The sequence below is a fragment of the Dama dama genome, chromosome 18 (assembly GCF_033118175.1).
Source record: "Dama dama isolate Ldn47 chromosome 18, ASM3311817v1, whole genome shotgun sequence".
In the NCBI taxonomy this organism is placed as follows: Eukaryota; Metazoa; Chordata; class Mammalia; order Artiodactyla; family Cervidae; genus Dama; species Dama dama.
In genome coordinates, this window is record NC_083698.1 from 93,049,814 (window position 1) to 93,062,083 (window position 12,270).

The window sequence follows — 12,270 nt, forward strand, 5'->3', positions numbered from 1 at the left end:
TATTCTTTGGAACTCTGCATCAAATGAATCTATCTTTCCTTTTCTCCTTTGCTTTTCACTTCTCTTCTTTTCACAGCTATTTGTAAGGCCTTCTCAGACAACCATTTTGCCTTTTTGCATTTCTTTTCCATGGGGATGGTCTTAATCCCTGTCTCCTGTACAATGTCATGAACCTCCGTCTGTAGTTCATCGGGCTCTCTGTCTATCAGATCTAGTCCCTTAAATCTATTTCTCACTTCCACTGTGTAGTCATAAGGGATTTGATTTGGATCATACCTGAATGGTCGAGTGGTTTTCCCTACTTTGTTCAATTTAAGTCTGAATTTGGCAATAAGGAGTTCATGATCTGAGCCACAGTCAGCTCCAAGTCTTGTTTTTGCTGACTGTATAGAGCTTCTCCAATTTTGGCTGCAAAGAATATAATCGATCTGATTTTGGTGTTGACCATCTGGTGATGTCCATGTGTAGAGTCTTCTCTTGTGTTGTTGGAAGAGGGTGTTTGCTATGACCAGTGCGTTCTCTTGGCCAAACTCTGTTAGCCTTTGCCCTGCTTCATTCCGTACTCCAAGACCAGATTTGCCTGTTACTCCAGGTGTTTCTTGACTCCCTACTTTTGCATTCCAGTCCCCTATAATGAGGACATCTTTTTGGGGTGTTAGTTCTAAAAGGTCTTGTAGGTCTTCATAGAACCGTTCAGCTTCAGCTTCTTCAGCATTACTGGTTGGGGCACAGGCTTGGATTACCATGATATTGAATGGTTTGCCTTGGAAACGAACAGAGATCATTCTGTCATTTCTGAGATTGCATCCAAGTACTGCATTTCAGACTCTTTTGTTGATCATGATGGTTACTCCATTTCTTCTAAGGGATTCCTGCCCACAGTAGTAGATATAATGGTCATCTGAGTTAAATTCACCCATTCCAGTCCATTTTAGTTTGCTGATTCCTAGAATGTCAACATTCACTCTTGCCATCTCCTGTTTGACCACTTCCAATTTGCCTTGATTCATTGCTAACATTCCAGGTTCCTATGCAATATTTGTCTTTACAGCATCGGGCCTTACTTCTATCACCCGTCACATCCGCAACTGGGTATTGTTTTTGCTTTGGCTCCATCCCTTCATTCTTTCTGGAGTTATTTCTCCACTGATCTCCATATTGGGCACCTACCGACCTGGGGAGTTCCTCTTTCAGTATCCTATCAATTTGCCTTTTCCTACTGTTCATGGGGTTCTCAAGGCAAGAATACTGAAGTGGTTTGCCATTCCCTTCTCCAGTGGACCACATTCTGTCAGTCCTCTCCACCATGACCCGTCCATCTTGGGTGGCCCCACACGGCATGGCTTAGTTTCATTGAGTTAGACACGACTGTGGTCCTGTAATCAGATTGGCTGGTTTTCTGTGATTATGGTTTTAGTGTGTCTGCTCTCTGATGCCCTCTTGCAACACCTACTGTCTTACTTGGGTTTCTCTTACCTTGGATGTTGGGTATCTCTTCACGGCTGCTCCAGCAAAGCACAGCCGCTGCTCTTTACCTTGGATGACATGTATCCACTCTCCCCCAAAATCTCCTCCTATCCAGGCTACCACATAACATTGAGCAGAGTTCCCCATGCTATACAGTAGGTCCTTGTTGGTTATCCATCTTCAATATAGCAGTGTGTCCATGTCCATCCCAGACTCCCTATCTCTTCCCCCCATTCTTCCCATTGAAAAATGGCGATAACATTAACTTCTTCACAGGGTAGTTGCAAGGATGAAAGAAATTACTGTGTAAACTTCTAACTTACATATTAATGTGAACACCATCTAAGGTGTTAGAACTGTCGGAACTCAGTGAAAGCTCACTGTGGTCATTACCATCACTGTCCCAGTACTTCCAAAGTGTGCAAAACCTCCTGCCCTTTCCCCCGAGGCAATCTAGCTCTTTTCGGAGACCTGGATGATAGATTTTCTTTTTGGGAACAGCTTGAGGCAAAAGGCAGCTGTTACTCCTTTCCTGGGGAACCAAAGGTTTGCTTTTTCTTTTACAAGTGGGAGCAGAAAAGGAGAAGAATATTCTTATAGAGTGTCCCTGCCCCACCTCTGTCCCACCAAGGTTCCTGTGGCAGTGAGAACAGAAATGAGTCTCTAGAAAATGATCCTGCCACATTCACTTAAATGTGATACATGGTCTGACCTGTAGGATAACAGTGGAAAAGTCTAATCACTTACTTAAACCTGCCAAAGACTAATTTTTAGAAACCTCAGAGGTGGGTGTGCATATTAAAAGAGACTGGGTCCTTTCAGTAGAACCTGAGCAAATGTGTATTGATTGACTTAATTAAAGGAAGATTATGACTTGTGCACTGCCCTCTGTGTGTTATCTGACTGTATGGTTCCCAGGGATCTTGAAAGCATGTGTGCTAATGGTCTTCTCATTTAAAGCAGCATGAATTGGAGGTTATTTCATCAATTTGGTAATCAAATAATTGCCAAGAACACAGAAGGTAAAAAAACAAGAATTTTCTCTAATAAGTAAATTAAGGGACTTGAAACCCTCTGTAGTAAGAGTTCTGTATGGAGGTTGCTGCAAAGCGATCCTTTCTAGTTTTCAAATATTAAGGGTGAGAGCTCTTTAGCTTTTATTTGTTCTTTTAACTCACTTCCTGGCTTGGGCTGGTGTCACGGAACCCTGAAGATTTGACTGGGTTATTTGTTTGAGACACCTCCAATGTCAGTATCTTCAGGTCATTTCTCTTGGACCAGACTTCCCAGAAAAAGATTCTCTCATCTGCTGCCTGGAGGTTGAAGGCCTCACTGCCATCATCCAGGGAACCAAGTGGGAAGAAGATGAAAGAAGGCCAGGGATATGCATAAATTCACTTAACTCCTCTGTTTTCCCCCATCTTTAGTTGTTCATTCTGTCTCTGAGCCCAGAGACCTTGTGTTTCACTCTTTCCAAGGAATAAATCTTCAGATTTTTACCAGAGTAGAGGAGAGACAGTGACCCAACAGGGAGTATAGTCTGTGGATCTACTTTTTTTAAATAATAGACTTTCAACTAATCCTGCTTGTTTTAGCCACTCCTTATATTAGTCACTCCTCTTGTTTTGCCCTCACATCCAGATAAACCTGGGGCTGTCTGGAACTTGCAGTGGAGAGTGGACTGTCTCTCTGCTTTTCCTACTACTGACATAAGATTCCACTCTCTTGAGCCTGTTAGGAGCATTTACCAATCTGATCTGCTTTCTTGCTTCCAATATTGCATTGTCTTTGTCTTCTCCCTCCTATTTTCTTTATCCTATAGATTTCTGTCTTGGCCAAAAACAGTCTCCTTACTGTCATTTCTTGAGATTTGGGGGTGGAGAGAGAGAGTGAAAAGAGGTGTATGTTCTTTACCCAGAGGTAAATTCTCCCCTAAGTACATCTTTCTCATCTTCACTAAACATAGTTATTCTGTTTTTCTGTATCCAAGCTGTACCACATTAGCTATAGCAGGAAGATAGGATCTGTCCTCTAAACTAGAATTTTATGGCAGGAAATCCTTATCATTTGAGAGAAGCTATCCGGGAGGAGCTAGAAATACAGTATTCAATACAGCTGCAAGGGTCTTAATCTCAGTATTAGCTTTACCAAAGCCACCCAGGGGCTTACAGCTGTGCTTCCTCTTAGCAGTTATAAAGGTGAGAGCTGTGTTAGCCAACTTCCGATTCCGTCCTCAGCTTGCCGCTTGGGATCTGGACGCTAGCTGATTTTCTGACCGAAGGTGCTCTGCTGTGTAGGGTTGCCGGTTATAATTACATGTTCAGGTGTCAATTAGCAAAACAGCCTGTTATTTGGCAGCTTGAAGTAATGAGACGGGTCTTGCGCTAATCTTCCAATTCTACAAGCAGTTGATAAATGCTTTAGTCATAAAATTCTTTATTGTACTGGACCTAGTGAGGTTATCTGAAGAGCTGGAGGTCAAAATTTTCAATGTGAATTCCTTTGGGAGCTCATGAATTTTCAAATATTACTAGAATCTTGAGTAACAAGTAAGCAGGAAGTTTTCCATAAACAGTTTCACACTCAAACACACAGAAGCATTGGTTTGTATACAAAGTGACAAGAATTTCAAAGACCACATGGAACAGACAGAATGGCAATTCATTTAGTGGAAAAAAAGTTACTGAATATGACTGTAGTACTCTGTGCTTGACTATGGAGAAACCTTGATGAGTGAAATGGACTGACTTTCTCCAAAGGTTACTAGTTCCCTGTGATATTTGATGTTTTCTTCTCTCTGTATCAGAGCTTTAGATTTTTCTCAGTGCCATGTCAGATACTAACACTAAAATAGTACTCGTGATGTTCCTGAATCCTCTTTTTATACAGTTTATCATTACTGCTCACCTAAGGCCTTTTATTTCTTTACTTCTGTTTCCTGTGAATAAAGAGCCTATGTAGAACAGAGTGGAGAGGCAGGCCCTCATTTAGAGAATGTGATGCTAGGTAGTAGGTTTGTGCAATGGTCTTTTGTTTGATGCTCACGACCTATGGCATGTTAGAAAATGGATACTCAGGCCTTCTCTGAACTTACCTTCTCAAACTCCCTTTTTCATACTTGACTTCTTGGTCATCTCCTTTCATCAGATTAGAGTGGCTATTTGGTTTGTTTATATATATGTAAGTCCCATCATTTTTCTTTGATTGCCTCTTCCTGAATTTATTTCCTGGTGTGGCAAATTCTGGACATTGTGAAGGTCAAATTTCCACCCCATGATCCCCCCACTTATTTGAGAATGGATGTGTTTGGATACTCACACTCATTGATGTACAGCTGGCTTCCACAGGCTCCCAAGAACTGGCTGTTAAAATTTTCAGAAGTTGTGTGAGCCAGTTAGTAAACACAGCCATTACTAAAAAGTAAGTCGTATAATATTTTTTAAAAAAGGTAATAAATACTAAACTCATCACTTGATTATTTCGCATTTTACTAGTGTCTCTGTTCTTAGTTTTTGCCCCTATTATAGCTCTGGCAGCAGCACTGCATTACCAGGTATGTTACTGTGCATCTCTTCCCACCTCTGAGTTCAGAGACATCACATTGGAAGCTTGAGATATGCTGTGGCGGGAGTGTCTACAAGTGGAAACCATCAAACATTACAAATCAGAACTCCCTCAGCTCCCTAAAGAAAGAAAAAGTGAAAGTGAAGTCGCTCAGTCATGTCTGGCTCTTTGTGAGCCCATGGACGCTAGCCTACCAGGCTCCTCCATCCATGGGATTTTCCAGGCAAGAGTACTGGAGTGGACTGCCATTTCCTTCTCCAGGGGCTCTTCCCAACCCAGGGATCGAACCCGTGTCTCCTGCACTGCAGACAGACCCTTTACCATCTGAGCCAGCAGGCTATTAACCTCTGGCCAGCACTTGACCACTCATGCTGTTCTCGTCCACTGCTGCCAGCATGCCAGGCACTGATGATCTTGAGCCACTTCAGTTACCATTTATCTTCACGATGGCAACACTCCTCCACCAACGTGGTCATGCCCACGTTACATGTCTTTGCTCCAGGTTCCTGAGAACATCAAGCCCAATTTTTAGAGTGACTCCATGGCTACTTCTAAGCTGCCCTTTCCTCCTTCCTTCTCATTCCCAATGAATCAGTCGTTCATTTCTCTCATTCTTCCTGTTTTCCAGCATCCTTCCTCCTTCTATCCTTCCCCCTTCTTCTTCCTCCTCCTTATTCTTATGAGCAAGGGCTCTGGTGCCAGACTGACTGGCCCCACATCAGTTCAGTTCAGTCGCTCAGTCGTGTCCGACTCTTTGTGACCCCAAGGACTGGAGCACACCAGGCCTCCCTGTCCATCACTAAATCCCAGAGTTTACCCAAACTCATGTCCACTGAGTTGGTGATGCCATCCAACCATCTCATCCTCTGTCGTCCTCTTCTCCTCCCGCCTTCAGTCTTTCCCAGCATCAAGGTCTTTTCCAGTGAGCCAGTTTTTCCCATCAGGTGGCCAAAGTATTGGAGCTTCAGCTTCAGCATCAGTCCTTCCAATCAGGCTCCACCGTTCACTGGTTGTGTTACCCTGGGCTTTGTGCCTCGATTTCATCATCTGTCAAGTGGAATTCATAGTAGTATCTGCCTCGTAGAGTTACTCTGGGGATTAAATGAATTAATACTTTTAAAAGCACCTAGAATAATGCCTGGCGTATTGTAAACAATATATGCATATTTATATAAGAAACTAAACACTTCCAGTTGCTCTCCATCCTTAACCCACAGGCTTATTGTATGGTAGACAGTTTAAGACAGAAAAGAGAATAGCGAAAGAAACATCCAAGGGTAAAAGAAGAATGGCCTGGGGTTGTAACACAGGATTAGTAGCTCCAGGGAACTAGGAAAAGCCTTCATGAAAAGGGCTTCTCTTGTAGCTCAACTAGTAAAGAATCTGCCTGCACTGCAGGACACCCTGGTTCAATTCCTGAGTTGGGAACATCCCCTGGAGAAGGGAATGGCTACCCACTCTCCAAGCCAGTATTCTGGCTTGGAGAACTCAGTCCATGGGGTCACAAAGAGTTGGACATGACTGAGTGTCTTTCACTTTAATGAAACAACCTGGAGAAAAGGTGGTGCTCGAGAGGGGAGACAAATAGGAAGAAAAACAGTCACATTTCAGAATAATATGCAAAGATTAAAGTATACAAATGTCTATTTTAGATATACACACCAAGAAAATTAAGGGATACTGTGTAATGCATAGAAATTTCCCATTTTAATTTAAGCAGTGAAACCAATTTTGCCCCCTCATCCTGTGTGGAAATTTGGTTGTCACGCACTGAAGGTACTTAGGCTAAATCAGATTTGTATTGAACAAGAAAGAGCCTTGGAGCCTGAATGGGAGATGTCCGTCCGTATCTTGTGAAAAACGCAAGCCCCAGACGCCCCATACTCGTTTGTCTGACCATCTGGAAATCTCGAGTGATCTAAGCACTTAATTTTACCCTCATTTTTAGAACAAAAAGGAAATAATAAAGGAAGAAAATGGGCAGCAGGGACATTCCACTTTTCATTAAAAAAAAAAAAATCTTAGTGATAAAAGGAGCAGAGAGTTTAAAGGAAAAAAAAATGAGAAACCATTAAAATGATTTGAATGCTCTATATTTTGTGGTAGGCTCTATTGTTTTCAGTTACATGGGAACAGTGGTAATTTTATGAATCATTAGAGTTTTCTTTCCAAATTATATCTGCCTGTTCTTAAAGTACCTCCTGAGTTACCCACAATAAGAGGCTGTTGAACAAATTTATTATTCCATTTAGTACATTTGAGTTTTGTGTTAATTTCGTATTGTAAAAAATGTTATGCTTACAACTTGAAGATAAAATCTTGACAGCTGAATCTTTGTGTGCTTAATTTCTCTTAATTTTTAAAACATGTGAACCTGTCTCTGTTCTCCTTCATCTAATAAGAGACTCCAGGGTAAAGACAAAATCCTGTTTTGGTGGAATGATGACCACCCACCCCCTCACCCCTACAGGTGAAAACAGTCACAGCAGTTGAACATTGTCCTTGGCACTTTTGTCTCACCAGGCATAGTGATCTGTAAAACATGGACGCTGTTAATGATACCTAACCCCTCCCTCATAGAGCTGTAGTTCCAAAGCCCAATCTACCAACCCGGCTGAGTCAGCCCAAAGTGGGATCCACAGAGAATGGATAAAGTAAAATCAGCATAGTGGGGGTGGTGATGGGGGAGAGGGTAAAGGTGGGTGTAGGTGGGTGTGATGTGGGTAGGTGCAAGAGAGAGATTTTTAAGTTTACTTTTGGGGAAAGAACTGTCCTTTTTTCTGATATTTTTTTCCTCCTCTATTTTTTTTGCTGTTAAAGCATTCGTACTTTTATCATACTTCTGTAAAAACAGTGATAGTGTAGGTGATCTCTTTTGGTTCTGTTTAAATCCTCATAGCTTGGCACCATCAAAAGTTGAATCTATGTCGATCCATTTATGTTTCCTGGCTGGGGATATCCTAAAGTCTATAAATTATCATGTACTTAAGTGCTGGCTGTATCTTTGCCAGTGATGTGGGTGTTTCCTGTGTGAAGAAATTCTCATAGAAGGAGACACGTCAAAGCTTCAGTATTCCGATTTCTAGCCACTAATTGTTTTTGGACTCAGGAGAAAGCTGCTTCCCTGGGCAGTGTGTGTGGGTGATTCTGCTATTGCTCCTTCCATGCACACTTTGGCAGGATGCCATGAGTTGAGTTCATCAGATGCATTGTGAAATTTCTCATCTCATATAGGCACAGATCATGTGCCTTGATAACTAAAATCTAGGATAAATGTGTATGAGTCACCTCCTAAACTTGGGGAAAAGAGGTAAAGCTGAAATCAGCTTTATGGTGGGCAGGCTGAAGATGTCAACATGGGTCATGAAGATTATCACAGCCTTTGCCAATGAAGAAAGAGCGAGTATCTTGTTCAACTTCCCAAAGGGAATCAGTGTTATAACCATGTTTGGAACTCAGGTCTCCTGATTTCTAGTGATTTGATTTTTGCCCAGTGGTTCATGTTGTTCTGGTGATGGTGGTTTAGTTGCTAGTGCCCCACCCCTGTGACCCCATGGACTGTAGCCCACCAGGCTCCTCTGTCCATTGGATTTCCCAGGCAAGAATACTGGAGTGGGTTGCCACTTCTTTCTCCAGGGATCTTCCCAACCCAGGGATTAAACCTGCATCTCCTGCGTTGCGTGTGGATTCTTTACCAGCTGAGCCACCAGGGAAGACCTTCATACTCTTTTGCTCAGCATGCACAGGTCACGTAGAGCAGTTAACTTTATAGAATGAGCTAGAATGCTGGACATAAAATAGCCAGTTTTTGTCAAAAACCAGATCTAGTGTTTTAAATTCATGAGCTCTTCTCAAATTGTATTGGCCCTCCCAGTATGAGTCATAACCGAGTTGGGTCTTTACCCTTGAACAGATTTCCCCTTGTGTGTGCACGCTCGCACGCTTCCTCGCACACTCTCTCCCCCAAATAATCCCATATGTTCTATTTTCCTGAAAGCTGAGCTCCCTTCTCATTCTCCTCCTCGGAGGGCTCCAGCTCTCACCTCTGAGGGGCCTGAGTAACTGAGGCTGAAACGATTTGGAGGGTAACTTGTCAGCATAATTGATGATTATATGGTGTGAGCCACCGAAGACAGGTGAGCCTGCAGAGAGTGGAACAAATGTGTGTGTAGCATGCATTTCCCACTGGGTTCAGCTGGACTTCCTCCTCTGACATGTTGATTTATAGGTTTGTAGCTCTTCCCTAATGAATTGTGCCCCACTGTGGGTCATTGGAACTTCCTGCTGCAAAGGCCTTGCCTTAACTAGAGAAAAGAATTATAAAGGTTCTGCTCTGTGAATTTCCAGGTTTGTGTGTGTTGGCACTAAATGGAGTGACTGAGGACATGTAATCTTCAAGAGGACAAAATAATCACATAATACACTTGAATGGCACCACTGCATCAAGAAAGGGGTTTCTGTGAATACAGATGCTTTGCAACTTGACAGAAAGTAGTCTGAGTCGAAAAAGAATTTGAAAAACATAGCCACATGCAAGCATTTAGGACCACCTTTGGTGGCAACTTGGTGTTCTAGAGTTCTTTACAAACCTCTTTCGAACTGTTATACTTGTTCCTTGAAACTGCTTTAAGTGTTAGACTTGCTAAAACATAGGGATGGTCACGACTGCTCTACTTTCTCACAATCTGTTGGGATATTGATTGAGATATTTATGCAATACTCCGAGTTCTCAGGAAAAGGGGTGTTAGAAAATGCGACGGTGATGATGTTGGCAGGGCATGGAAAATTATGTGACAATATAATCTCCAGAAAGATAAGTTTGAGACAGTTTGAATTACTAGTCTGAGCCTGTCTGGCAGTCTTGTGTCCTTCTGTCTAAACCTTTTGTCTCAGTTACCAGTTCTGGGTGATGTAAGAGGGTGGGGTATAAGGAAAGCATTGAAAGTTTAGACCTCTTGCTGGCTTAGCATTGTCCCCGAAGTGTCTCTTGGCTGCTGGCATTGGAGGGGCCTGTCCTTCCAGATGGCAGGTTAACCAGGAGAGTCTGGGACCAGGAGTCTCCAGTCTTCACTTCCCACCCTGACTCCATCCTGTCTGCTTGCTGAGCTCCTTCACAGCTTCCTGTAGACCAGTTATGGTCTCTCCAGTCACAACACTGACACTGTCATCTGAAGGTCATAAGAACCTTCCATAATCAGTCCTCATGCACTTTGCATGCTTGTGCTGGACACCGTGGACTGCCTGGAAAGATTAACTCATCACTGACTCTATCTGGATTTCTTTAGCAACTGCAGATTCAGGCTGCCTGGCTGGAACTACAGCTTTCTAGTTGTGTGACCTTAAACAATTTGATCTCTTAGTATTTGGTTTCCCCAACTATCAAATGGGCTTCCCAGGCACAGTGGGTAAAGTATTTGCCTGCGAATGCAGAAGATGAAGTTTTGATCCCTGGGTGGGGAAATCTCCCTGTAGGAGGAAATGGCAACCCACTCCAGTATTCTTGCCTGAAAAGTCCCATGGACAGAGGAGCCTGGTGGGCTATAGTCTGTGGGGTCTCAAAGAGTTAGACACAATTGAGCAATTGACCACATCACACGACTACCAAATAGAGATAATAGTACTCTTCCTATAGATAATAAATACCTATTATATAAATAAAATATATAGAGAGTTAAATGAGGTAATGCATAGCAGGTGCTCATTAAGTGTTGGATAGGTTGATGGATGATGAGTAGGCAGCTCATTCTAACATTTGCTTTTATATTATAATATACATGCTACTTATCTTTGCCAGTGTATCCAAAATAAAAAGGAAACAGATGTATTTTATCTTCATTAATCTAGTCAAGTAGTGGCCAGAATTTTATTATCTTTGAGTATGTGTTTTCTATAGTCTTGTCTATGTTTGTTCTTTTTCATGCCTTTTTACTTTTTTTTTTTTCATTTATTTTTATTAGTTGGAGGCTAATCACTTTACAATACCACAGTGGGTCTTGTCATACATTGACATGAATCAGCCATGGATTTACATGTATTCCCCATCCCAATCCCCCCTCCCACCTCCCTCTCTACCCAATCCCTCTGGGTCTTCCCAGTGCACCAGGCCCGAGCACTTGTCTCATGCATCCAACCTGGGCTGGTGATCTGTTTCACTGTAGATAATATACATGTTTCGATGCTGTTCTCTCGAAACATCCCACCCTCGCCTTCTCCCACAGAGTTCAAAAGTCTGTTCTGTACATCTGTGTCTCTTTTTCTGTTTTGCATATAGGGTTATCATTACCATCTTTCTAAATTCCATATATATGTGTTAGTATACTATAATGTTCTTTATCTTTCTGGCTTACTTCACTCTGTATAATGGGCTCCAGTTTCATCCATCTCATTAGAACTGATTCAAATGAATTCTTTTTAATGGCTGAGTAATATTCCATAGTGTGTATGTACCACAGCTTCCTTATCCATTCGTCTGCTGATGGACATCTAGGTTGCTTCCATGTTCTGGCTATTAAAAACAGTGCTGTGATGAACAATGGGGTGCACGTGTCTCTTTCAGATCTGGTTTCCTCAGTGTGTATGCCCAGAGGTGGTATTGCTGGGTCATATGGCAGTTCTATTTCCAGTTTTTTAAGAAATCTCCACACTGTTTTCCATAGCGGCTGTACTAGTTTGCATTCCCACCAACAGTGTAAGAGGGTTCCCTTTTCTCCATACCCTCTCCAGCATTTATTGCTTGTAGACTTTTGGATAGCAGCCATCCTGACTGGCGTGTAATGGTACCTCATTGTGGTTTTGATTTGCATTTCTCTGATGATGAGTGATGTTGAGCATCTTTTCATGTGTTTGTTAGCCATCTGTATGTCTTCTTTGGAGAAATGTCTGTTTAGTTCTTAGGCCCATTTTTTGATTGGGTCATTTATTTTTCTGGAATTGAGCTGTAGGAGTTGCTTGTATATTTTTGAGATTAATCCTTTGTCTGTTGCTTCGTTTGCTATTATTTTCTCCCAGTCTAAGGGCTGTCTTAAAAATATGGAACGCTTCACGAATTTGCATGTCATCCTTGCGCAGGGGCCATGCTAATCTTCTCTGTATCGTTCCAATTTTAGTATATGTGCTGCCGAAGCGAGCATGCCTTTTTACTTTTATGTAGCTTCCTGTTATTCATTTTTTCTTTGAGTAAATTACCTCTAAAAAAAAAAAAAGAACTTGTATTAGTTGCATTAAGGAGAAGAATGTTTT

General features: G+C 42.1%; 1 protein-coding gene and 1 non-coding gene across 5 annotated transcripts in view; one reads left to right on the plus strand and one right to left on the minus strand.

The window, feature by feature from the left end:
* EXOC4 (exocyst complex component 4) overlaps positions 1–12,270 on the plus strand; it is an 809,489-nt gene that overhangs the window by 613,251 nt on the left and 183,968 nt on the right. The gene's annotated exons all lie outside the window — the stretch shown is intronic.
* Positions 12,055–12,161, minus strand: LOC133073140 (U6 spliceosomal RNA). Its single transcript, XR_009696850.1, has one exon. It is a non-coding gene; the product is annotated as a U6 spliceosomal RNA (small nuclear RNA).